Source organism: Mustela nivalis (assembly GCF_964662115.1).
Source record: "Mustela nivalis genome assembly, chromosome: 1".
Lineage (NCBI taxonomy): Eukaryota > Metazoa > Chordata > Mammalia > Carnivora > Mustelidae > Mustela > Mustela nivalis.
This window is the reverse complement of record NC_139020.1, coordinates 66,146,298-66,174,222: the sequence shown is the minus strand read 5'-3', so window position 1 is coordinate 66,174,222 and position 27,925 is coordinate 66,146,298. Positions and strand designations below refer to the sequence as shown.

Below are 27,925 nucleotides of genomic sequence, written 5' to 3'. Positions count from 1 at the left end.
CTTCTGACCAATTCTAGGAAGTTATTCTATAGCGAAAGAAACCATGATTCCTATAATTAAAATCTGGGAATTTACCAGAACCTTCTATTCACTGCATATAACTCTAGTTTTGCCTACTCCCACTCATTAATCACTCATTAAAAAGGGGGAGATAAGTTCACAGTTATCCCTTGCCAAAACCTGTTACCGAATCACAATTTTTAAATTTTATTTATTTATTCGACAGAGAGAGAGAGGGAGATCACAAGCAGGCAGAGAGGCGGGCAGAGAGAGAGGGCAAAGCAGGCTCCCCGCTGAGCAGAGAGCCCATGCGGGGCTCGATCCCAGGACCCTGAGATCATGACCTGAGGCAAAGGCAGAGGCCTAAACCACTGAGCCACCCAGGTGCCCCCTGAATCACAATATTTCCTAGTATTTATTCAGAAAAAGAGCTGGTACATTGTTAAAAGAGAAGGACAGAATTCTGATGCCAGGCAGACAGACCAATATGGAAAGTAAATGGACCAAAAAGGAATGCAAATGGTAAATTCACAACAAAATTCCACCTTTGCCTTATACTTTATATAAAAGTGAACATCCAGTCTGTCGAATTTATATTCTCACTCTGGTTCACTGAATTTTCAACAGAAACCAAACTTCATCTATTCAAAAGGATTCTGCTGAAAGCCCCTTGCACATTATAAACAAAAAACTAGAAACCCTGCTATTAAATATGCACTTATGGCTAATTGAAGATCTAATTAATATGCAACCTATATGGTATTGAACAATTCTGATTAAAACCCAAAGTCTAGAATTGCTGTTGTCAAGGGATATTTAATAATTTCCCACAGGAAGTAACTTGATGGTCATGTTTTTAAGGCCACGAAGCATCTATTTTCAATTCAGTGTAAGTAGAAAAAGGAAACTCATTTTAAAGAGAATTTAAGATCACCTTTTCTGAATCACAAGGGAAGTAGAAAAAAACACTAATCCAATAAAAGCAGACAAAAATTTAGGAGTTAGGATAGAAAAAGAGAAAATGTCAATATGACATAGTCATTTTCAAGGTTAAGAAGAAAAGGCTGATATCCAGGATCTAAAAGAACTTCCCAAACTCAACACACACAAAACAGATAATCATGTCAAAAAATGGGCAGAAGACATGGACAGACACTTCTCCAATGAAGACATACAAATGGCTATCAGACACATGAAAAAATGTTCATCATCACTAACCATCAGGGAGATTCAAATCAAAACCAATTGAGATACCACCTTATACCAGTTAGAATGGCCAAAATTAACAAGACAGTAAACAACGTGTGTTGGAGAGGATGTGGAGAAAGGGGAACCCTCTTACACTGTTGGTGGGAATGCAAGTTGGTGCAGCCACTTTGGAAAACAGGGTGGAGATTGCTTAAGAAATTAAAAATAGAGCTTCCCTACGACCCTGCAATTGCACTATGGGTATTTACCCCAAAGATACAGATGTCGTGAAAAGAAGGGCCATTTGTACCCCAATGTTTATAGCAGCAATGGCCACGGTCGCCAAATTGTGGAAAGAACCAAGATGCCCTTCAACGGACAAATGGATAAGGAAGATGTGGTCCATATACACTATGGAGTATTATGCCTCCATCAGAAAGGATGAATGCCCAACTTTTGTAGCAACATGGATGGATGGGACTGGAAGAGATTATGCTGAGTGAAAAAAGTCAAGCAGAGAGAGTCAATTATCATATGGTTTCACTTAGTTGTGGAGCATAAGAAATAACACGGAGGACATGGGGAGATGGAAAGGAGAAGGGGGTTGGGGGAAATTGAAGGGGGAGATGTACCATGAGAGACTATGGACTCTGAAAAACAATCTGAGGGCTTAGAAGAGGCGGGGGTGGGAGGCTGAGTGAGCCTGATGGTGGGTATTATGGAAGGCATGTATTGCATGGAGCACTAGGCGTGGTGCATAAACAATGAATTCTGGTACACAAAAAGAAATTTTAAAAATAAATAATTTAGGGGGAAAAAAGAAGAAAAGTATAAAATCTTCCAGGTTTCCATAACGAAACCTGATGTAAGAGGCAGAATTCCAATAAAGACAATCTTTACAGTATAAGAGCAGTGGAATACATGAAAAAGATCCAATTATGATTAGTATTCCTTGAACCAATACTGTGAAATTCTCCCTCATTCTTAATGACAAGAAACTAGACCCTTGATAACAAAAGGGTTTCATCTTATACTCAATGTTCAATTGATAGGTAGTGGTTAAACAACTAATGAAGACCCCAGACTTTATTTGAAGCCAATACCAATAAAAAAGAGTAAAGAGGGTTGAGGAGTCAAGATGGCGGAGAAGTAGCCCGCTGAGACTACTTCCGCTAGCAGGAGATCATCTAGATAGCTTATCTAAAGACTGCAAACACCTACAAATCCAACAGCAGATTGAAGAGAAGAAGAACGGCAATTCTAGAAACAGAAAATCAACCACATTCTGAAAGGTAGGACTGCGGAGAAATGAATCCAAAGCAACGGGAAGAGAGACCCCAGGGGGAGGGGCCGAATCCCGGCAAGAGGCGGAGCAATGGAGCACAAAATCAGGACTTTTAAAAGTCTGTTCTGCTGAGGGACATCGCTCCAGAGGCTAAACCGGGGTGAAGCCCACGCGGGGTCAGTGTGGCCTCAGGTCCCACAGGGCCACAGAAGGATTGGGGGTGTCTGAGTGTCACAGAGCTTACAGATATTAGAACGGGGAAGCCAGCTACAGAGGCAGAGTGGAGGAGTGAGCTCCCAGCTTGGGGTTCCCTTGAACCGGTCGCAAGCTCGGTGAGCTCGGAGCGTGGCCATAAGTCAGGGAGACGGGAGTAATTGGGCGCGGTTCTCTGAGGGCACACTGAGGAGTGGGGCCCCGGGTTCTCGGCTCCTCTGGGCTGGAGACCAGGAGGCCGCCATTTTCACTCCCATCCACCGGAACTCTACGGAAAGCGCTCAGGGAACAAAAGCTCCCAAAACCAAGCCTAATCGGATTACTCAACCCGGCCCCTGCTAAGAGCGGTGCAATTCCGCCTGGGGCAAAGACACTTGAGAATCACTACAACAGGCCCCTCCCCCAGATGATCAACAAGAAATCCAGCCAGGACCAAGTTCAACTACCAAGGAGTGCAGTTTCAATACCAAGGAGAGCAGCGGAATTCCAGAGGAGGAGAAAGCAAAGCCTAGAACTCATGGCTTTCTCCCATGATTCTTTAGTCTTGCAGTTAATTTAATTTTTTTTTTCAATTTTTTTTCTCTTCTTCTGTTAAATTTTTTTACTTTTATCCTTTTCTTTTTTAACATTTTTTAACTTGTTTATCTAATATATATATTTATTTCTTTTTTATACTTTTCTTTATTCGTTTTCTTTTTAATTGTTTCTTTTTTTTATTTTCTTCTTTCTGAACCTCTTTTTATCCTCTTTCTCCCCCTTAATAATTTGGGATCTCTTCTGATTAGGTTAAAGCATATGTTCCTGGGATCGTTGCCACCCTTTTAGTATTTTCCTTGCTCCTTCATATACTCTTATCTGGACAAAATGAAAGGTGCAAAAATTCACCACAAGAAAAAGAACAAGAGGCAGTACCGAAGGCTAGGGGCCTAATCAATACAGACATTGGTAATATGTCAGATCTAGAGTTCAGAATGACGATTCTCAAGGTTCTAGCCGGGCTCGAAAAAGGCATGGAAGATATTAGAGAAACCCTCTCGAGAGATATAAAAGCCCTTTCTGGAGAAATAAAAGAACTAAAATCTAACCAAGTTGAAATCAAAAAAGCTATTAATAAGGTGCAATCAAAAATGGAGGCTCTCACTGCTAGGATAAATGAGGCAGAAGAAAGAATTAGTGATATAGAAGACCAAGTGACAGAGAATAAAGAAGCTGAGCAAAAGAGGGACAAACAGCTACTGGTCAACGAGGGGAGAATTCGAGAGATAAATGACACCATAAGACGAAACAATATTAAAATAATTGGGATTCCAGAAGAAGAAGAAAGAGAGAGGAGAGCAGAAGGTATACTGGAGAGAATTATTGGAGAGAATTTCCCCAATATGGCAAAGGGAATAAGCATCAAAATCCAGGAGGTGCAGAGAACCCCCCTCAAATTCAATAAGAATAGGTCCATACCCCGTCACCTAATAGTAAAATTTACAAGTCTTAGTGACAAAGAGAAAATCCTGAAAGCAGCCCGAGAAAAGAAGTCTGTAACATAAAATGGTAAAAATATTAGATTGGCAGCTGACTTATCCACAGAGACCTGGCAGGCCAGAAAGAGCTGGCATGATATTTTCAGAGCACTAAACGAGAAAAACATGCAGCCAAGAATACTACAACCAGCTAGGCTATCATTGAAAATAGAAGGAGAGATTAAAAGCTTCCAGAACAAACAAAAACTGAAAGAATTTGCAAACACCAAACCAGCTCTACAGGAAATATTGAAAGGGGTCCTCTATGCAATGAGAGACCCTAAAAGTAGTGGATCAGAAAGGAACAGAGACCATATACAGTAACAGTCACCTCACAGGCAATACAATGGCACTAAATTCATATCTCTCAATAGTTACCCTGAATGTTAATGGGCTAAATGCCCCAAACAAAAGACACAGGGTATCAGAATGGATAAAAAAAACAAAACCCATCTATATGTTGCCTATGAGAAACTCATTTTAAACCCAAAGACACCTCCAGATTTAAAGTAAGGGGGTGGAAAACAATTTACCGTGCTAATGGACATCAGAAAAAAGCAGGAGTGGCAATTCTTATATCAGATCAATTAGATTTTAAGCCAAAGACTATAATAAGAGATGAGAAAGGACACTATATCATACTCAAAGGATCTGTCCAACAAGAAGATTTAACAATTTTAAATATCTATTCCCCCAACATGGGAGCAGCCAACTATATAAACCAATTAATAACAAAATCAAAGAAACACCTCAACAATAATACAATAATAGTAGGGGACTTTAACACTCCCCTCACTGAAATGGACATATCATCCAAGCAAAAAATCAATAAGGAAATAAAGGCCTTAAATGACACACTAGACCAGATGGACATCACAGATATATTCAGAACATTTCATCCAAAAGCAACAGAATACACATTCTTCTCTAGTGCACATGGAACATTCTTCATAATAGATCACATCCTCGGTCCTAAATCAGGACTCAAATTGTATCAAAAGATTGGGATCATTCCCTGCATATTTTCAGAACACAATGCTCTGAAGCTAGACTCAATCACAAGAGGAAATTTGGAAAGAACCCATACATGGAGACTAAACAGCATCCTTCTAAAGAATGAATGGTCAACCGGGAAATTAAAGAAGAATTGAAAAAATCATGGAAACAAATGATAATGAAAATACAACGGTTCAAAATCTGTGGGACACAACGAAGGCAGTCCTGAGAGGAAAATATATAGCGGTACAAGCCTTTCTCAAGAAACAAGAAAGGTCTCAGGTACACAACCTAACCCTACACCTAAAGGAGCTGGAAAAGAGTAAGAAAGAAACCCTAAACCCAGCAGGAGAAGAGAAATCATAAAGATCAGAGCAGAAATCAATTAAATAGAAACCAAAAAAACAATAGAACAAATCAATGAAACTAGGAGCTGGTTCTTTGAAATGTCAAATGATTTTTCAGAATCTATTGTGAGTATCATATGGTTCTTGTTCTTTCTTTTATTGATGTGTTGTATCACGTTGAATGAATTGTGGATGTTGAACCAACCTTGCAGCCCTGGAATAAATCATAAACCCCTGGCCTGACTTATCAAAAAGCAAAGAGAAAGGACCCAAATAAATAAAATCATGAATGAAAGAGGAGAGATCACAACTAACACCAAAGAAATACAGACAATTATAAGAACATATTATGAGCAAATCTACACCAACAAATTGGACAATCTGGAAGAAATGGTTGCTATCCTAGAGACATATAAACTACCACAACTGAACCAGAAAGAAATAGAAAGCCTAAAAGGACCCACAACCAGTAAGGAGATTGAAATAGTCATCAAAAATCTCCAAACAAAAGCCCATGGCCAGATGGCTTCTGGGAATTCTACCAAACATTTAAAGAAGAACTAATTCCTATTCTCCTGAAACTATTCCAAAAAATAGAAATGGAAGGAAAACTTCCAAACTCATTTTATGAGGCCAGCATCACCTTGATCCCAAAACCAGGCAAGGATCCCATCAAAAAAGAGAGCTATAGACCAATATCCTTGATGAACATAGATACAAAAATTCTCACCAAAATACTAGCCAATAGGATTCAACAGTACATTAAAAGGATTATTCACCACAACCAAGTGGGATTTATTCCAGGGCTGCAAGGTTGGTTCAACATCCGCAAATCAGTCAATGTGATACAACACATCAATAAAAGAAAGAACAAGAACCATATGATACTCTCAATAGATGCTGAAAAAGCATTTGACAAAGTACAGCATCCCTTCCTGATCAAAACTCTTCAAAGTGTAGGGATAGAGGGCACATACCTCAATATTATCAAAGCCATCTATGAAAAACCCACCGCAAATATCATTCTCAATGGAGAAAAACTGAAAGCTTTTCCGCTAAGGTCAGGAACACGGCAGGGATGTCCATTATCACCACTGCTATTCAACATAGTATTAGAAGTCCTAGCCTCAGCAATCAGACAACAAAAGGAAATTAAAGGCATCCAAATCGGCAAAGAAGAAGTCAAACTATCACTCTTCTCAGATGATATGATACTATATGTGGAAAACCCAAAAGACTCCACTCCAAAACTGCTCGAACTTGTACAGGAATTCAGTAAAGTGTCAGGATATAAAATCAATGCACAGAAATCAGTTGTATTTCTCTATACCAACAACAAGACAGAAGAAAGAGAAATTAAGGAGTCAATCCCATTTACAATTGCACCCAAAACCATAAGATACCTAGGAATAAACCTAACCAAAGAGGCACAGAATCTATACTCAGAAAACTATAAAGTACTCATGAAAGAAATTGAGGAAGACACAAAGAAATGGAAAAATGTTCCATGCTCCTGGATTGGAAGAATAAATATTGTGAAAATGTCTATGCTACCTAAAGCAATCTACACATTTAATGCAATTCCTATCAATGTACCATCCATCATTTTCAAAGAAATGGAACAAATAATCCTAAAATTTATATGGAACCAGGAAAGACCTCAAATAGCCAAAGAAATATTGAAAAAGAAAGCCAAAGTTGGTGGCATCACAATTCCGGACTTCAAGCTCTATTACAAAGCTGTCATCATCAAGACAGCATGGTACTGGCACAAAAACAGACACATAGATCAATGGAACAGAATAGAGAGCACATAAATAGACCCTCAAATCTATGGTCAACTAATCTTCGACAAAGCAGCAAAGAATGCCCAATGGAAGAAAGACAGCCTCTTCAATAAATGAAGTTGGGAAAATTGGACAGCCACATGCAGAAAAATGAAATTGGACCATTTTCTTACACCACACACGAATATAGACTCAAAATGAATGAAGGACCTCAATGTAAGAAAGGAACTCATTAAAATCCTTGAGGAGAACATAGGCAGCAACCTCTTCGAACTCAGCTGCAGCAACATCTTCCTAGGAACATCGCCAAAGGCAAGGGAAGCAAGGGCAAAAATGAACTACTGGGATTTCATCAAGATCAAAAGCTTTTGCACAGCAAAGTGAACAGTTAACAAAACCAAAAGACAACTGACAGAATGGGAGAAGATATTTGCAAACGACATGTCAGATAAAGGGCTAGTATCCAAAATCTATAAAGAACTTAGCAAAGTCAACACCCAAAGAACAATTAATCCAATCAACAAATTGGCAGAGGACATGAACAGACATTTCTGCAAAGAAGACATCCAGATGGCCAACAGACACATGAAAAAGTGCTCCATATCCCTAGGCATCAGGGAAATACAAATCAAAACCACAATGAGATATCATCTCACACCAGTCAGAATGGCTAAAATTAACAAGTCAGGAAATGACAGATGCTGGCGAGGATGCGGAGAAAGGGGAACCCTCCTCCACTGTTGGTGGGATGCAAGCTGGTGCAGCCACTCTGGAAAACAGCATGGAAGTTCCTCAAAATGTTGAAAATAGAACTGCCCTATGACCCAGCAATTGCACTATTGGGTATTTACCCTAAAGATACAAACGTAGTGATCCAAAGGGGCACGTGCACCCGAATGTTTATAGCAGCAATGTCCACAATAGCCAAACTATGGAAAGAACCTAGATGTCCATCAACAGATGAATGGATCAAGAAGATGTGGTATATATACACAATGGAATACTATGCAGCCATCAAAAGAAATGAAATCTTGCCATTTGCGACAACATGGATGGAACTAGAGCATATCATGCTTAGCGAAATAAGTCAAACGGAGAAAGACAACTATCATATGATCTCCCTGATATGAGGAATTGGTGATGCAACATGGGGGCTTAAGTGTGTAGGAGAAGAATAAATGAAACAAGATGGGATTGGGAGGGAGACAAACCATAAGTGACTCTTAATCTCACAAAACAAACTGAGGGTTGCTGGGGGGAGGGGGTTTGGGAGAAGGGGGTGGGATTATGGACATTGGGGAGGGTATGTGCTTTGGTTAGTGCTGTAAAGTGTGTAAACCTGGCAATTCACATACCTGTACCCCCGGGGATAAAAATATATTATATAGTTTATAAAAAATAAAAAATTAAAAAAAAAAAGAGTAAGGAGATTTATTTAAGATGCTTGGCATGGGAGAGGGAGAGGTCATGATTATACTTATGCTACATATTTTATAACCCTAATAAGTAATTAATACTTTACTGAATTTAATTTATTGTATTTAATAGCTATACTTTTATTTGTAATGCATTTCTACTACCATCACCTGCAAACTGATGAATTTTCTGTTATATAGGAACCCTGGAAAAATAATATTTTTCCTATGTCTATATTCACTATCATTCTCTATAGTAAATAATTTAAGACATTGTTAGTGTTCTTTCCATTTATCCATTAATCCAAACTTCACCAAATAATTCATTATAAAAAGCACTGTCCTTGATTACAACAAATTGCTCTTTTTTACTCATAAAAAATGCCATGCAATAGGAGAAATAAGACAAGTAGACAAGTAAGAAAAATAAAAGTAAAGTGTGTGAATTGCCATAAAGAATTGAAAGAAAGAAGGGATTAATTCCAGTAAGGGCAATCAAGGAAAGTTAATGTAGAAAACTTTATTTAAAATGGGCCATTACATTAAAGATCACGTAATTCTATAATTTAAAATATGTATTACATATGTTACATAAGCATATGAAATAAACAAAATCAATGTTTTCAAACTTGAAAAATGTACAGACCTTTAAAATTTTTTTGCTTATCCTTACTTTTGACTGACTTTTACAAATTATTCAACTCGTTTATAAAAATGGCTGTTATGTATACATAAAACAAAAAATACAAAATAAATACAAATAAAACTACCACTAGAATTCAAATTAATGACTAGTGTATATGACAGATGGATTCTTTTAAAGAAGTAATTAACCTCATGATATATTTCTAACTTCACAGATTCTACTGAATTTGGTATATCTATATTTATTCTACCCTTTCCTTTTACCACTTGTCTCTACTTGAACAGTTCTGAATTCTATTCCATAGTACACCATCACATAATTTTACAATCTTATGGCATGAACACATAATACATGTGCCTAGTCGACTTATATTATTTTATCAATCCATAAAAATTAAAATGACACTATTTGGTGCCAACATAATCATCAATGCAAATTTAAATTCACATATTCGACCTGTGTGACAGTGTTTTTGAATGAAGTGGTTTGTTCAAACCATTCAGAATCTTTCCATTAGTGTGATTATAAAAATAAAAATATTACAGTCAAAATTTACTATGGAGGGGCGCCTGGGTGGCTCAGTGGGTTAAAGCCTCTGCCTTCAGCTCGGGTCATGGTCCCAGGGTCCTGTGATCAAGCCCCACATTGGGGGCTCTCTGCTCAGTGGGGAGCCTGCTTCCTCCTCTCTCTCTCTAGAGAGATCTCTGTCTGTCAAATAAATAAAGAAAATCTTTTAAAAAAAATTTACTATGGAAAATTTATAACTCCAAGACCATGGCTATGGTTCCTAATTTGAGAAACACTGTCAACACAAGTCCAAAATATATTTTTAAAAAGTATGTGCTTGGGTGAGTGCTGTGAAGTGTGTAAACCTGGTGATTCACAGACCTGTACCCCTGGGGATAAAAATATATGTTTATAAAAAATAAAAAATTAATTAAAAAAAAAAAGTAAATGGTTTTGGGTGCCTGGGAAACTCAGTCAGTAAAGTATCTGCCTTCAACTTGGATCCTGATCTTAGGGTCCTAGGATGCAGTCCAACATCAGGCTCCCTGCTCAGTGGGGAGTCTGCTCTCTCTGCCTCACCCCCCACCCCCGCTGGTGCTCTGTCTCTGTCTCCCTCAAGTGGATAAATAAAATTTTTAAAACATATACAAACCCCGTAAATGGTTTAAAATTATAGAAAATTTGCTGTATGAAATTGAGTGAGAGACTTCAAGTTTGAAACTTTTTTCCCCTAAGTTTTAACACAGCTCAATTTTAGTCATTTTTTTCTCCAGATTCTACGTAAAACCTCTACTAGCAGGCATGATGACTCTGGCTCCAGTTCTTTCTATAATGTTTCTAATTATACTTTACAACCAGATTACACTCAGAATCAGGTGTATTCTGCATATTAAAAATATAAATGCCAGAGAGGAAAATTCAGCAGTTCTGTAGTAAATCTAGCAATAATGTTTTAAACTCTTTCTGGGTGGTTTTTTGGTGCACAACCACAATTAAGAACTACTAAATTATGGCAATAATTCTTAATCTTTGGTATGAATAAATACTTCTGCATTCCAGGTACACAAATTGTTACTCATGGACTTGGGATGGAACATATGACTGACATTTTAACAAGTAACCTCAGTACTTGCTATTCAAAGTCCATATACCATCATGGACATCACTTGGAAGCTTAGTAGCCCTATCCCAGAATCCAACACTACATTTTATGAAGAACCAAAATATTGGTCATTAAAAAATTAAAATTTAGTTAGCACTTATTCGCTGATTTTATTACAGATAGCCTATGAAATAAATAAATCTTTTATGAGATACTGTTTAGTGGTTGAAAGACTGCTGCTAACTTACAATTCAAGTTTTAGGATAAGAACTTAAATTACTAAGTTAGTAATAGGGATAAAGCTTTGTAGCTATGTACTTCCCCCAAACTGAGCTAATGAAGGTGATAATAAGAACACACAAGAGCCATGGAAAGAAATAGCTAGCTACCCTAAGATTCCCTCAGCATCTTAATTCAAAGACTGATACTTAGGAATTTTAGTGGAAAAACTCAAATCATATAAAAGAAAAAAATAAAGAATTAAAAATTCTCTAAGAAAAAGAATGCTAATTTTAGACAATCTGCACCTAAACGGAATTTAAATACGAGACAAAATTAAAACAATAACTGAAAATTTAGTTGAGTTTCATTCACAGTCTTAATGAACTAACCAAACAGTAAAAAACTTACAATTATTTGGAAAACTACGAAACATAAGTCAAATTTTTAAATAAGCCAAATCTTTGCACTTCCATAGGGAATAACATCATGATTTCCGGCAAATCCAAGTCTGAGAAGCATATTCTCATTCTCCTCTAGCAAAAGAAATAACATTTTCTACCTCTATTTAAAGGTATTTAAATTCACAGAGTAAATGCCAATGGGGAAAGCTGAACTACTCGACCTTTTAGTAACAAGATGACATCTGTCCTTCCACTGTCAGAACAATGTCAAAACAACCTGCCACAAATAGAAGGTCTAAATAAGACTTACAATGTTACAACATAATATACAAAATATCCAGTTTTAAATAAAAACTCACTCATCACACCAAGAAATAAGAAAATCTCAATTCAAATGAAAAAAAAAAAAAGCGCAAGAGATACCAACACCAAGATGATAAAGATGTTAGAATTCACAGATAAGGGGTGCCTGGGTGGCTTAGATGGTTAAGCATCTGCCTTCAGCTCAGGTTATGATCTCTGGTCAGGGGATCAAGCCCCACATCGGGCTCCCAGCTCAGTGGGAAGCCTGCCTCTCCCTCTGCTTGTGCTCTTTCTCTTTCTCTCTCAAATGAATAAATAAAATCTTTTAAAAAAAATAAAAATAAGAATTCACAGATAAATATTTAAAGGAGTTATCATAAAAATGCATCTGAGGCATCTGAAGTGGTGGGGGGGTGGGAGGTTGGGGTACCAGGTGGTGGGTATTATAGAGGGCACGGATTGCATGGAGCACTGGGTGTGGTGAAAAAATAATGACTACTGTTATGCTGAAAATAAGTAAAAAATAAATTTAAAAAATGCAACAAGCAATTATGAATGACAAGAAATGAAAAATATCAAAGACTCAGCAAAGAAACAGGAGATAAAAGTCAAATGCAAATTTTACTACTGGAAAACACAACAAAGAAAATTTAAAAATCTATGCATAAGCTCAATAGCCAAATGGACGGGACAGAAAATAAACTCCATGAACTCACAGATAAAACAATATAAATGATCCAATCTGAACAACAAACAGAAAATAGATATTTCAAAAAAAAAAAAAATCCAGAGACTTAGAAACCTGTGATACAAAAAAGAAAAGATCTAGCAATCATGTTATCATGGCCCTGGAAGGAAAGGAAAAGAAAATGGGACTGAAAAACTAGTTTAAAAAATCATGTTTAAAACATAATAAACTTGGTAAAAGCACATAAACAAACAAAAGATTCAAAAAGCTGAAAAAAACTAAACATAATAAACCTAAAGAAATAAAATTAGGACAGATCTCAGTCAACTATGTAAAAAAGAAAAAAAAATCTTGAAAGCAGCAAAATAGAAATAACACCTTAACTATAGGAGAAAATATTCTAATGACAGCAGATTTCTTACCAGAAAACCAAAGGCCAAAAGGAAGTAAAAACGCTATTCAAGTGCTTAAAGGAAAGAATGATCAACCCTAGAATTCTATACATCCCTCCAAAATATCCCTCAGGAATAAAGAAGAAGTCATGACATTATTAGGTGAAAAAAAAAAAAAAAGAATTTGTCACTAAAAGACAAACTCTAAAAGAATGGTTAAAAGGAGTTCACTAGGGCACCTGGGTGGCTCAGTGGGTTAAGCCGCTGCCTTCAGCTCAGGTCATGATCTCAGGGTCCTGGGATCAAGTCCCGCATAGGGCTCTCTGCTCAGTGGGGAGCCTGCTTCCTCCTCTCTCTGCCTGCCTCTCTGCCTACTTGTGATCTCTCTCTGTCAAATAAATAAATAAAATCTTAAAAAAAAAAAAAGAAAAACAAAAAGGAGTTCACTAAACAGAAAAAAGGATCTGAAACTTTTTAATATCAAGTGTGAATAAAAACTATAGGGAGAGTAAAAATATGGTTAAATTCAATATATTTTCCTCCTTCCTTTGAGTATCCTAAATTATGTTTCATAGCTGAAGTAGAAATTATAACATAGTCTGATCCAGTTCTAAATACAGAGACAGAAAATTTATTTAAAATGGAGAAATAAGGGAAAATTAAGAAAGGAAAGATCTTTGTACTTCATTCAAACTGAGAAAATTCAATAACAGTAGCTTGTGATGAATTGTTTACACATAATAAAATGTCTACAGCAACCACTCAAGAAGTGAAATGATACAAAAAGATATATTAAAAACCATACATAAATCAAAATGGTATTCTAAAATTTAAAAAGATCAATTAAACCACAGGAAGGCAAAAAACAAAACAAAAAGAAAACAAACAAACAAACAAAAAACCATACCCACATTTGAATGAAAAAATAAGCAGACAACAAAAAATAAATTGAGAACTTAAGCACTAATATATCACTAATTACATAAAATGTGAACAACAATTAAAATACAGGTTAGGAGAATGAGTTAAAAAAAAACTACCTACTATATGCTGTGTATGAGAAATTAATTCCAATATATTGACATGGGTGGCCTGAAAGTAACAGGAAGTTCAAAGATATATAATACAAACATTAATCAAAAGAAAGTAGGAATGATTATACTAATACCAGATAAAACAAAAACAAAAACAAACAAAACTTGGAAGGTGAGAAAATGACCACAACATTTTGTAAAGATTAAAAGATCAATTCAACAAGAAGACATGGCAATCCTAAATGTGCATGCCCAAACAAAAGCCTGCAAATTAAGTGAAGCAAAAACTGAGAAGAGAGAAAGAGAATCCATGATTCTAGTAGATTTCAACACCTGTTCCTAGTAAATCAGCTAGGATAGGGAACCCAACACAACTACCAGTCAACAAAAAGAATTGACATTTATAGAATAATCTGGCAAACAAGAGCAAAACATTCTTGTCATCACAAGACAAGATACACCAGAGTGTGGGCTAAAAAAACAAACCTCATCAAATTTAAAATAATTAAGTCATATAGAATGTGTCCTCTAAACACAGTGGAATCAAATTAGAAATCAACAAAAGTAAAAGAAACAAATACTTGCAATACACTTCTAACTTACAGGTCCTAGAAGTCATCATCACAAGTGAATTAAAAAAACACAGGAAATGAGAAGTTTTGACAAGGATGTAAAGAAAAAGCAACCCTCATGTACTGTACATGGGACTATAAGCTTCTGCAGCCACTGTGGGAAACAATATGGATATTTCCCAAAAAATTAAAAACAGAATTATGATATGATTAAGTAATTCTATTACTAGGTATTCACCTAAAGAAAACAAAAACACTAATTCAAAAAGATATATGTACTCATATTTATTGCAGCATTATTTCTTAACTTAAATTCAATTAGCCAACATTTAGTATATTACCTTCAGATGTAGTGTTCAATAATTCATCAGTTGTATATAACACCCAATGCTCATCACACCATGTGCCTTCCTTAACGCTCTTCACCCAGCTGCCCCACTCTCCCACCTACTACCCCTTCTGCAACCCTCAGTTTGATTCCCAGAGTCAAGAGTCTCTCATGGTTTGTCTCCCTTTCTGATTTTTTCCCATTAAGTTTTCCCTCCTTATGCCTCTGATCTTTGCACTACTTCTTCTATTTCACAGATGAGTAAAATCATATGATAATTGTCTTTCTCTAATTAACTTATTCCACTTAGCATAATACCCTCCAGTTCCATCCATGTCAATATAAGTGGTAATATTCATCCTTTCTGATAGCTGAGCAATAATTTCATGGTATATATAAACCACATCTTCTTTATCCATTCCTCTGTTGAAGGACAGCTCAGCATCTTCCACAGTTTGGCTATTGAGGACATTGCTGCTATGAACGTTGGGGTGCAGGTGCCCCTTCAGATCACTACATCTGTATCTTTGCAGTGATAGCCAGTAGTGCAATTGCTGGATGATAGGGTAGCCTTATTTTTAACTTCTTGAGGAAACTCCACACTATATTGCAGAGTGGCTCTGTTACCTTACATTCCCACCAACAGTGTAATAGCATTCCCCTTTCCCACATCCTTGCCAACATCTGTTGTTCTCCGTCTCGTTAATTTTAGCCAATCTAACTGCCATGTGGTGGTATCTCATTGTGGTTTTATTTGTATTTCCCTAATGAAAAGTGATGTTAAGCATTTTTTCATGTGTCTGTTGCCCATTTTGTATGTTTTCTTTGGAGAAATATCTGTTCATGTCTTCTGCACATTTCTTACCTGGAATATTTGTGTTTTCTTGGGGGGTGTTGCGTTTGAGAAGTTCTTTGTATATCTTGCATGCGAGCCCTTTAACTGACATGTCCTTTGAAAGTATCTTTTTCCATTCTATAAGTTGCCTTTTAGTTTTCAATTGTTTCCTCTGGTGTGCAAAAGCTTTTTGTCTTGATGAAGTCCCAATAGTTCATTTTTGCTTATTTCCCTTGCCTTCAGGGACGTGTCTTGCAGGAAGTTGCTGCACCCAAGGTTGAAGAGGTTGCTGCCCAAATCCTCTAGGATTTTGATGGATTCCTGTCTCACATTGAGGTCTTTCATCCATCTTGAGTTTATCTTTGTATATAGTATAAGAGAATGGTCCAGTTTCATTCTTCTGCATGTGGCTGTCCAATTTTATCAACTGCATTTATTAAAAAGACTGTCTTTTTTCCAATGGCTACTCCCTCCTGCTTTGTCAAAGATTAGTTGACCATAGAGTCCATTTCTAGACTCTCTATTCTCTTCCATTAATCTATGTGTCTGTTTTTGTGCCAGTACTATGCTGTCTTGATGATCACAGCTTTGTACTATAGCTTGAAGTCAGGCATTGCTATGCCATCAGTTTTGGTTTTCTTTTTCAACATTCCTTTGGCTACTCAGGGTCTTTTCTGGTTCCATGCAAATTATAGGATTGTTTGACCCAGCTCTGTGAAAAATGTCAATGGTATTTTGATAGGGATGGCACTGAATATGTAGATTGCTCTGGGTAGCATAGATATTTTAGCAATATTTATTCTTCCAACCCATGAGCATGGAAAGTTTTTCCTTTTCTTTGTGTTTTCCTCAATGTCTTTCAGAAGCATTCTGAAGTTTTTAGAGTACAGATCATTTACCTCTTTGGTTAGGTTTACTCCTGAGTATCTTATGGTTTTTGGTGCAATTGTAAATGTGATCATTTCCTTAATATCTTCAATCACATTGTTAGTATATAGAAATGCACCTGATTTCTGTGCATTGATTTCTTATCCTGCAACATTACTGAATTGCTGTATGAATTCTAGCAATTTTGAGGTAGACTCTTTTGGGTTTTCCACATATAGTATCATGTCATCTGCGAAGAGTGAGAGTTTGACTTCTTTGCCAATTTAGATGCCTTTTATTTCTTTTTGTTTTCTGACTGTTGAGGATAGGACTTCTAGTACTATGTTGGACAGCAGTGGTAGAGTGGCCATGCCAGTTGTGTTCCTGACAAGGGAAAAGCTCTCAGTCTTTCCCAATTGAGAATGATATTTGCTGTGGGCCTTTCATAGGTAGCTTTTATGATATTGAGGTATGTATGCCTCTTCACTTTTGAAAAGTTTTAATCAAGAAAGAATATTGTATGTTGTCAAATGCTTTTTCCGCATCTAATGAGAGGATCATATGTTTTTTGTCCTTTCTTTTATTTATGTATTGTATCACATTGATTTGTGGATGTTGAACCAAAGTTGCAGCTCAGGAATAAATCCCACTTGGTCATGGTGAGTAATTCTTTTAATTTATTGCTGCATCCTACTGGCTAGTATACTGGTCTGTCATTCTCCTTTTTGATGGGTCTTTGGTTTGGGGATTAAGGTAATGCTGGCCTGAATGAGTTTGGAATGAGTTTGGAAGCTTTCCTTCCATTTCTATTATTTGAAAGAGCTTCAGTAGAATAGGTATTATTTCTTTTTTAAATTGTTTAGTAGAATTCCAGGTTATTGGTCTTTTCATATTTTCTATCTATTCCTGTTTTGGTTTGGGTTTTGGTTGTTTATAAATTTCCAACAATGCATCCATTTCTTCCAGATTGCGTAACTTGTTAGCATATAGTTGCTCATAATATGGTCTTAAAACTCTATCTCCTTGGTGTTTTTCATGATTTCTCCCCTTTCATTTGATTAATTTGGGTCCTTTCTGTTTTCTTTTTGATAAGTCTAGCCAGGGGCTTACCAATCATATTAACTCTTACACAGAATGAGCTCCTATTTCCATTGTTCTGCTCTGCTGTTCTTCTACTTTCTATTTCATTGATTTCTGCTATAGTCTTTACTGTTTCTCTTTCTCCTGCTGGGTTTAGACTTTGTTGTTCTTTCTCCATCTCCTTAAGGTGTAAAGTTAGCTTGTATATTTCAGATTTTTCAAATTCTTTGAGAGAGGCTTGTATTGAAATGCACTTCCCTCTTAGGACCACCTTTCTTGTATCCTACAGGTTTTAAACAGATGTATTTTCATTTTCATTTTTTTACATGAATTTTTAAAATTGTTCTTTAATTTCCTGATTGACCCATTCATTCTTTAGAAGGATACTCTTTAATCTTCAAATGTTTAAGTTCCTCCCATATTTCCTCTTATGATTGAGTTCAACTTTCAAAGCATTGTGGTCTGAAAATATGCAGGGAATTATCCCAATCTTTGGTATCAGTTGAGATCTGATTTGTGACCTAGTATGTGATCTATTCTGGAGAAAGTTCCATGTGCACTCGAGAAGAATGAGGATTATGTTGTTTTAGAATGGAATATTGTGTATTAATCTGTGAAGTTCATCTGGTCCAGTGTGTCATTCAAAGTTCTTGTTTCTTTGTTGATCTTCTTAAATAAACTATCCATTGCTATGAGGAGGGTGTTGAAGTTCTCTTCTGTTAATGTATTATTATCAGTGTGTTTCTTCACTTTGGTTATTAATTGGTTTATATAATTGGCTGCTCCCATGCTGGGGGCATAAATATTTAGAATTGTTAGATATTCTCATTGGATAGATGCTTTAAGTATGATACAGTGTTCCTCTTCATTTCCTGATACAGTCTTTGATTTGAAATCTAATTTGTCTGTTATGAGAATTGCTACTCCAGCTTTCTTTTGAGTCCATTAACATGGTAAATGATTCTCCACCCCACTCACTTTTAATGTAGAGGTGTCTTCAGGTCTCAAATGAGTCTCCTGTAGGCAGAATATGGATGGGTCTTGCTTTTCTATCCAATGTGATACCTGTGTCTTTTGATTAGAACATTTAGCTCATTTCCATTCAGAGTAACTATTGAAAGATGTGAATTTATTTGATATACCCAGGTATTTCCTATGAAGTCCGTTTCTGTAGATTATCTCCATTTCTTTCTGGTCTATGTTACTCTTGGGGTGTCTCTTTGCTTATAGGGTCCCCCTTGATATTTTCTACAGGACTGGCTTGGTGGTCACATATTATTTTAGTTTCTGTCTGTCCTGGATGGTCTTTATCTCTCCTTCCATTCTGAATGTCAGCCTTGCTCGATACAGTATTCTTGGCTGCATGTTCTTCTCATTTAGTACTCTGAATATATCAAACCAGTTCTTTCTGGCTTGATAGGTTTCTATCAGTAGGTCTGTTGTTAGTCTGATGTTCCTCCCTCTGTAGGTCAGGAGCCTCTTGTCTCTTGCTGATTTCAGGATTTTCTTTTTGTCTCTGAACTTTGTAAGCCTTGTTATTATATGTCAGGGTATTGATCTATTTTTATCGATTTTTGGGAGAGATCCTCTCTACCTCTTGGACATGAATGCTTTTTTCCTTCCCCAGATCAGTGAAGTTCTCAGCTATGATTTGCCCAAATATACCTTCTGCCCCCACCTTCTCTCTCTTCACCCTCAGGCACTCCAATAATTCTGACGTGGCTATGTTTCATAGCATCACTGATTTCTCAAAGCTTCTCTTCATGGGCTATAAGTTGTTTGTCTCTCTTTTCCACAACTTCCTTCCTTTCCATCAATCTGTCTTTTAGATCACTTACTCTCTGTACTGACTCATTCACCTTACTTGTCTGAGCATCTAATTTAGCATCTCAGTTACAACATTTTTAATTTCAGCCTGATCAGATCTCATTTCTGTACTAAGAGATTCTCTAGTGTCTTTCATGCTTTTTTCAACCTCAGCCATTAACTTTATAATTGTTAATGTGAATTCCATCTTTGACATCTTTCTTAATCCATATTACTTAGATCTACGGCAGAGAACATTACCTTTCATTATTCCTTTTGTTGTGAATTCCTCCCTCTAATCATTTTGCCCAGAGAAGATAGGATGAGTGAATGAGCAGAATCAAAAATATTACAACAATCCAAGCAACATACACACCCACCAACTCCAAAGAGGTCATAAAACAAAATAGAGAAGCATAAAAAACAAAACAAAAAGAAACAAAGCAAAAGAAAACAAATAAAAGGCAGGGCTGGGGAGAGAATAATCCTCACAGGTTGGACAAAACAGGGTGATCCACCTGTTCCTGAGTGAATTTTGGTCTGTGTGTTAGAAGACACTAAATCCCAAAATGGCAAAGAAAGCAAAACTTTATATATACAAAAATAAAACTGAATAGTGAAAGGGAGCCCCAAATGAAGCATATATTTATAAAATATAGATGTAAAAAATAAAAGTTAAAAAGCCACTTAAAAACAAAGAGCTAATAAAATAAGAAACTAGTTGAAAAGGGAAAAAAGAAAAAATAGAAATGGAAAATTTCAGATTTTAAGATAAATGAATCATGAGGGAAAAATCTCTAGTTCTATATACTATTTTCCCCTAGTGCTAGAGTTTTATAGTCTTGTGGGATCTGTAAACTTATTGTGCACCTGTTTTTCCAGTTGGTCTGAGGGAGGGGTCTGCTGTGCTGCTTCTCAGTTGTCTTTGCCTAGACAGAGTTTCACTGTCCCTTGCCAGGGGCTGGGCTCAGTATAAGCTGGTCCTCTCTGTGGCTTTTGTTCCCAAAGTCTTTCTGAGTCTTTTCAGAGGATCAAAATAAATATGGCCATGCCCTGATCTCTGGCCCCATAGTTGAAAGATTGCTGCCTCCTCTCTTCAGTAAACTCTCTGGGACTTCACTGTGTGTGCCAAACTCTTCAGACTCCTGCACCATGTGCCCAGAGCAATCCTCCTGGGAGGAGTCTGAGGGTCCCACATTATTGCCCTTGTGGGGCCCTTGCACTGAGAGTGGTTGCAGGATCATGCAAGAACCTGCTCTGCCCCTCCCAGGGGATAATGGATGGTCTCCACATTTGAGTCCATTGCAAGGTGCCCAGGTGAAGAGCATGCACCTGATGGGGCAGCTCAGGGTTTATGGTGACCTGAGGTGGGAGCCCCTTCTGGGCTCGCTGACCATAACCAGTTTCTGCATTCCACTGCTTGGGCATGCTACTATCTCAGGCATCCCCATTAGTTCTGGGACTCCTGAGATCCTGAGAGCATAATGACCCACCTGAATTCTGCCCATTTCATCCCTTGAGTCCCTTTCAGACAGAGGTATCTCTCACTAGAGCAGATTTCTAAGGGTTCCAATTTTTCCCTCCAGGGCTATATCACTTTCCAGTAGCTGGCTTATGGAGGCCCTCCTCACTGCATTTTTCTTCCAGTATCTCTCTTCAGATTTACTTCTCTGCACCTCCTATCTTGTAAAAAGCAGCTGCTTTTCTACTTATAGAGTTCCAGATGTTTTTTTCCCTTATGTCTCAGGCTGAATTCATGGCTGTTCAGAATGGTTTGACAGTTATCTAGCTAAATTTAAGGGACAAGATGAAACAAGGTCCCCTACTCTTCTGCCATCTTATCTTCTCCTTGCAACATTATTTTAATAGCCAACAAATGGAAGCAACCTAAGGGTCTGTCCATAAATGAAGAGATAAAGAAAATGTGGTGTATATATATACAAAACAGAATATTACATAGCCATAAAAAGAATGAGATCATCCTATTTGGAACAACATGGGATAGACCTACAGAATATAATGCTAAATAAAATAAGCCAAAGAAAAACAAATACCATATGATTTCACTCATGTAGAATTTAAGAAAAAAAAAAAAAGATGAACAAATAAAAAAAAAGAGGAAAAAAATAGATGCTTAATTACAGATAACAAATAGGTGGTTGCCAGAGGACAGATGGGTGGGGGAATGAATGAAATAAAGGGTATATTTATCTTGATGAGCAATGAGCAATGTATAAAATTGCTGAATCATTATGCTGTACATCTGAAACTAATGTAACAATGTATATTAATCATCCTTAAATAAAAAATTTGTATCCTAAGCTCATGGAAAAAATTACATTGAACTGAATGATAACTGCAAATACATGAAATCAAAACTCATGAAACAAAGCTAAAGCAATGCCACAGGGGAATTTATAGCACTAAATACTTACAGTAGAAAAGAGAAAAAGTTTCAGGTCAATAATTAAGCTCCCACCTCAAGAACCTAGAAAAGTAAGCAAAATAAACCTAAACCAACTAGACAAAAGGAAATAATAAAGAGCAGAAATAAATGAAATTAAAAATAGGAAAGCAATGGAGATGATCAGTAAAACAAAAAGCAGGTTGCCTGAAAAGTTTAATAAAGTTGAAAAATCTCCAGCAAGATACACAAGTAAAAAAAAAAAAAACAATAAAAGACAGCTGACCAATATTAGAAATGAAACAAGGAATATCACTACAGATTGGGCAAATATAATATAATAAATAACAGCTCTATAAAAATATATCTGACACTGTAGGTAGAATGGACCAATTCCTCAAAAAGCAAAAATTGGCACAATTCCCCAAATTTGAAATAAATTGAATAGTCCTAAAACTATTTTAAAAATTTAATTAACTATTCTTAATTTCCAGAAAAGAAATCTTCAGGCTCAGATTCACTAGTGAAGTCTAACAAACATTTAAAGAAAAATTGAAAATCTTTACCAGAAAATGCAAGTGGAAAAACTTCAAAATTCATTCTATGAGACAAGCATTACCTTGATACCAAGACAGATAAGGACTCCACTAAAAAAGAGAACTGCAAGCCAATATCCCTGATGAACACAGATGTAAAAATTCCTAATAAAATACTATCAAACTGAATCCATCAGTACATTAAAAGAATCATTTGCCACAATCAAGGGGGATTTATTCTAGGGATAAAAGTATGTTTCAGTCTTTGCAAATCAATCAGTGTGATACTTCACATTACAAGGGAAGGGATAAAAACCATATGATAATCTCAATAGATACAGAAAAAACATCTGACAAAGTACAACCTCAATTCAATATAAAAATCTTATATAACCCCTCAACAAAGTGGGGTTAGAGGGAACATACCTCAACACAATAAAGGCCATCTATGAAAAACCCACAGTTAATATCGCAAATGAGGAAAATACAGTTTTTCCTCTGTAGTCAGGAACAAGATAGGGATGTCCACTCTCACCACTGTTATTTAACATAGTACTGGAAGTCATAGCCACAGTAATCAGACAGAACAGACAGAAAAAAGGCATCCAAATAGAGGAAAGAAAGAATCAAAGAAACAAGCAAAAAGTCAAACTTTCACTATTTATAATTAATAAGAATATATATATATATCTCCACATATATAAAACCTGAAATGTTCCACCAAAAACTTAGAACTGATGCACAAATTCAATAAAGTTAAAGGATTATGCTGAGTGAAATAAGTCAAGCAGAGAGAGTCAATTATCATATGGTTTCACTTATTTGCGGAGCATAACAAATAACATGGAGGACATGGGAAATTGGAAGGGGAGATGAACCATGAGAGACTATGGATTATGAAAAACAATCTGAGGGTTTTGAAGGGGCAGGGGCTGGGAGGTCAAGGGAGCCAGGTGGTGGGTATTATAGAGGGCATGTATTGCATGGAGTACTGGGTGTGGCCCATAAACAACAAATTCTGTTACACTGAAAAGAAATTTTTAAAAAATCAATGTACAGAAATCTGCTGCATTTCTATACATCAATAATGAGGCAGCAGAAAGAGAAATCAGGAATAAATCCCTTAATTTACAATTGCACCAAAAACATTAAGATATCTTGGAATAAACTTAACCAAAGAGGTGAAAGACCAGCACTCTGAAAACTATAAATCACTGATGAAAGAAACTGAAGATGACACAAAGATAGTAAGACATTCCAGGATCATGGGCTAGAAGAACGGTTGTTAAAATGTTTATGAAATAAAGGGTATATTTAACTTGATGAGCAATGAGCAATGTATGGAATTGCTGAATCGTTATGCTGTACATCTGAAACTAATATAATAATGTATGTTAATCATGCTAAAATAAAAAATTCGTATCCTAAGCTCATGGAAAAAATTAATCTACACAATTAATGCAAATCTATACATTTAATGCAAACCCTATCAAAATACCAACAGACAAGAACAAACAATCCTGAAATTTGTATGAAGACACAAGAGACTCCAAATAGCCAAAGCAAGCTTGAAGAAAAAAAGCAAAGCTGGATGCATCACAATTCTGGACTTCAAGTTCCATTACAAAGCTGTAGTGATCAAAACAGTATGGTACTAGCACAAAAACAGTCACAAAGATAAATGGAGCAGAATAGGAAATCTAAAATGAGCCCACAATCATATGGTCAATTAATCTGTGACAAAGCAAGAAAGAATACCCAATGGAAAAAAGACAGTCCCTTCAACAAATGGTGTTGGAAAAACTGAACAGCAATAGGCAAAAAAAAAAAATCAAACAAACAAACAAACTGGACCACTTCCTTACACCATACAAAAAAAAAAAAAAAAAAAATTAAATGGATGAAAGACCTAAATGTGAGACAGAAAACCACAGACATCCTAAAGAAGAACACAGACAGTAACATCTTTGAAATCCAACCATAGCAAGTTTTTACAAGATATGTCTCCTGAGACAAGGGGGAAAAAAAGCAAAAATAACCTATTGGGACTCCATCAAGATAAACAGCTTCTACAGAGTGAAGGAAACAATCAACAAAACTAAAATGTAACCTACAGAATGGGAGATGATATCTGAAAATGAGGATTAGTACTCAAAATATAAAAGAATTTATAAAACTCAACATCTAAAAAAACAAATAATCCAGTTAAAAGATGGGCAGAAGATGTGAATAGATATTTTACCAAAGAAGAAATAGAGATGGCCAACAGACACATGAAAAGATGCTCAAAATCACTCATCATCAGGGAAATACAAATCAAACTTCAATGAGATATCACTTCACACCTGTCAGAATGGCTAAAATTAACAACAGAAGAAACAACAGTATTGGTAAAGATGGGGGAAAGGGGGAAACCTCTTGGTAGGAATGCAAACTGGTGCAGCCACTCTAGAAAACAGTACAATCTAACAATTGCAGTACTAGGTATTTACACAAAGAATACAAAATAATAATTTGAAGGGATACATGTACCCCAACATTTATAGCAGCAATATCAATGATAGCTACATTATGAAAACAGTCCAGTGTCTGTTGGCTGAAGAATGGATATAGAAGATGTGGTGTATATAATATACAATAGAATATTACTCAGCCCATAAAAGAATGAAATTTTGCCATTTACAACAACATGAATGGAGCGAGACAGTATTATGCTAAGTGAAACAAGTCAGTCAGAAAAAGACAAATGCCACTGACTTCACTAATATGTGGAATTTAAGAAATAAAACAAATGAGCAAAGGGGAAAAAAAGAGAGGCAAATAAAAAAAAAGAGTCCTAACTATAGAGAACAAACTGGTGGTTATCAGAGATGGGATGTGGGAGGGGTATGAGTTAAATAGGTGATGTATATTAAAGAGTGAACTTGTGATGATTATAGGTGTTGTATGGAATGTTGAATCACTACACTGTATATCTGAAACTAATATAACTAAATGGAATTTAAATACAAACTTTAAAAAAACCCAACTAATGTATACTTTAAATATATAAAATTTTAATTTGTCAGTTAGAACTCAAAAAAGAGTGTGAGTTCAGGAGGAATAAACTACACATCAATACTCCCCAGGAATACAGACATAAAAGTCCTTAATGAGAAATTAACATATAATTATGCAGTACATAAAAAGGTCAAGAGGGGCTTATTCCAGGAATATAAAATTAGCTCAACACCAGTACATCAATGTGATTCACCATATTAACAGGCTAAAACAGAAAAGTAACATGATCACACCAATGATGAAGAAATAGAATTTGACAAAATTCAATCCTCATTCATGATAAAAACTATGAAAAATGTTATTAGGGAGTATCTTCTCAGCTTAATAAAGAGCAACAACAAAATCCTGTAATATTAATGTTTTCCCCTAAAATCAAGAACAAGGCAAAGATGCCTCCTCTCATAACTCTTCTTCAATATAGTATTAGAAATTGTATCTGGAGCAAGAAAGCAAGAAATGGAAATAAAACATGTAGATCAGAAACGGAGAAATAAAGCTTTTCTATTTGCAAAAAAAAAGTGATGATATACATGGAAAATCCCTAGGAATCTACAAAGAAATTATTAGAACTAATAAGTGATTACACCAACACTACACCAAATAAGACAAACACAGATGACTTAATTGTGTTTGTACATAATAACAATGAACATGTGGAAAGGAACATTTAAAATGCATTATCATTTAATCACACTCAAAATATGACATACTGAGGTATAAATATTAAAGAAATATACAACTTGTATGCTAAAAACTATACAAACTAGATGAAAAAAAGAAAGATCTAAGTAAAAAGACATACTATGTTAATGTATTTTAATACTCAATAGAGCAAAGATGTATATTCATATTTTTATAAAACTCAGACAAGACACTTTTGTAGGTTTTGCAGACATGCTTTTCTAAAATTTATATGGAAAGGCACATATAATGTGCCTTTGTCTGTATCTTTATCTGAAAGTAGAGTAGCTAAAGCAATTGTAAAAAAGAATAAATAGGAGTAATAAGTCTACCCAATTTCAAGACATAATATATAGCTATAGTACTCAAAACTGTGTGTTATTGGCAGAAAGACAGAAATACAGATCAATTGAACAGAACAGAGAACACAGAAAAGTAAATCCACTTAGGATGTAAAACTGACTATTGAGAAATATGCAAGGCAATTCAATGAAAGCTCAACAAAAGATATTAGATGAATGGATATTGTGACAAAAATAAACCTCAACCTAAATTTTAAACATTATACAAAAATTAACTCAAATCACACACTTAACATGTAAAATAAAACTTTTACCAAAAAAAAAATAAAATAAAATAAAAAAAGAGGAAAAAATCTTTGGGATCTGTGACTAAGTAATGAATTCTTAGATTTGATGAAAAAGCATAATCCAAAATGAAAAAAAAAATAAATAAACTGGGCTTCATCAAAACTAAAACATTTTTAGTAGGGATGGCAAGATGGCAGAGGAATGGGAGACCCTATTTCAACCAGCCCCCTGAATTAAGCTAAATATCTACCAGAGCACTCTGAACACCCATGAAATCAGCCTGAGAAGTAAGATTACACACTTCTGGATCTCTACAGGGGCAGTGGAGAGGTACAGAGGTGTTGGGAGCGTGTGGACAGATATCGAAGGATAAACAAAAGTGGGAGGGAGCCACCAGAAGTGACCCATTGGAAAGTAATGCCCCAATACAAATCCCTGTGTTCGGGACAAGCATTAACTTGGAGACTGATTAACAGCATTCAAAACAAACAAACAAAAAAAACCCAAGGGGTCTAAAGGGGCAATTGTTGGGATGGGGTGTCCACAGGCACGAACATAAGCCCACAATCCCAGGACAGCCACAACCAATGCCCATTGGTGCCTGAGTGAGTCTGGTATGGACTGCAGTTGGAGGTCCTTGGGTCCACAGCCATCTGCGGCCTGCACCGCCACCAGGGCTGAGTGCACCCAGTGTGGGCATGGGCTCCAGACAGTAGTCCCAGGAATGGCAGTCACCAGGATTGGGCTCGCTGGTGGTTTTAGTGGCAAAGGGGTGCACAGACAATGGGGGCCTCAGGGGACCACTGGGATGGTGATTGTGGGTGCAAACCGCCTATGGGAGGTTGAGATGTTCAATGGAGTTAGCAGAGGAGGAGTCTGTGTGTTCTGGACCATTCAGATGGGAGCGGACTGTGGTTTCTCTCTGAGGTGGAGGTCTGGGTACAGACAAGTTTACTTTGCTATAACCCTCCAAAAAGGGGCAAAAAGCCGCCAAAGAACAAAAACTCCAAGAGAACAAAAGCCTGAAAAACCAATTTCCACAGAGCCCAGCCCCTTGATAGGATACAGGGCAACTAAGCCCAAGCAAAACTGACTGAAAAACAATGTGGCAGGCCCCTCCCCCAGA

General features: G+C 36.3%; 1 protein-coding gene across 7 annotated transcripts in view; it reads right to left on the bottom strand.

Moving 5' to 3' along the window:
* STXBP5L (syntaxin binding protein 5L) overlaps positions 1-27,925 on the bottom strand; it is a 451,491-nt gene that overhangs the window by 276,858 nt on the left and 146,708 nt on the right. The window lies entirely within an intron of this gene.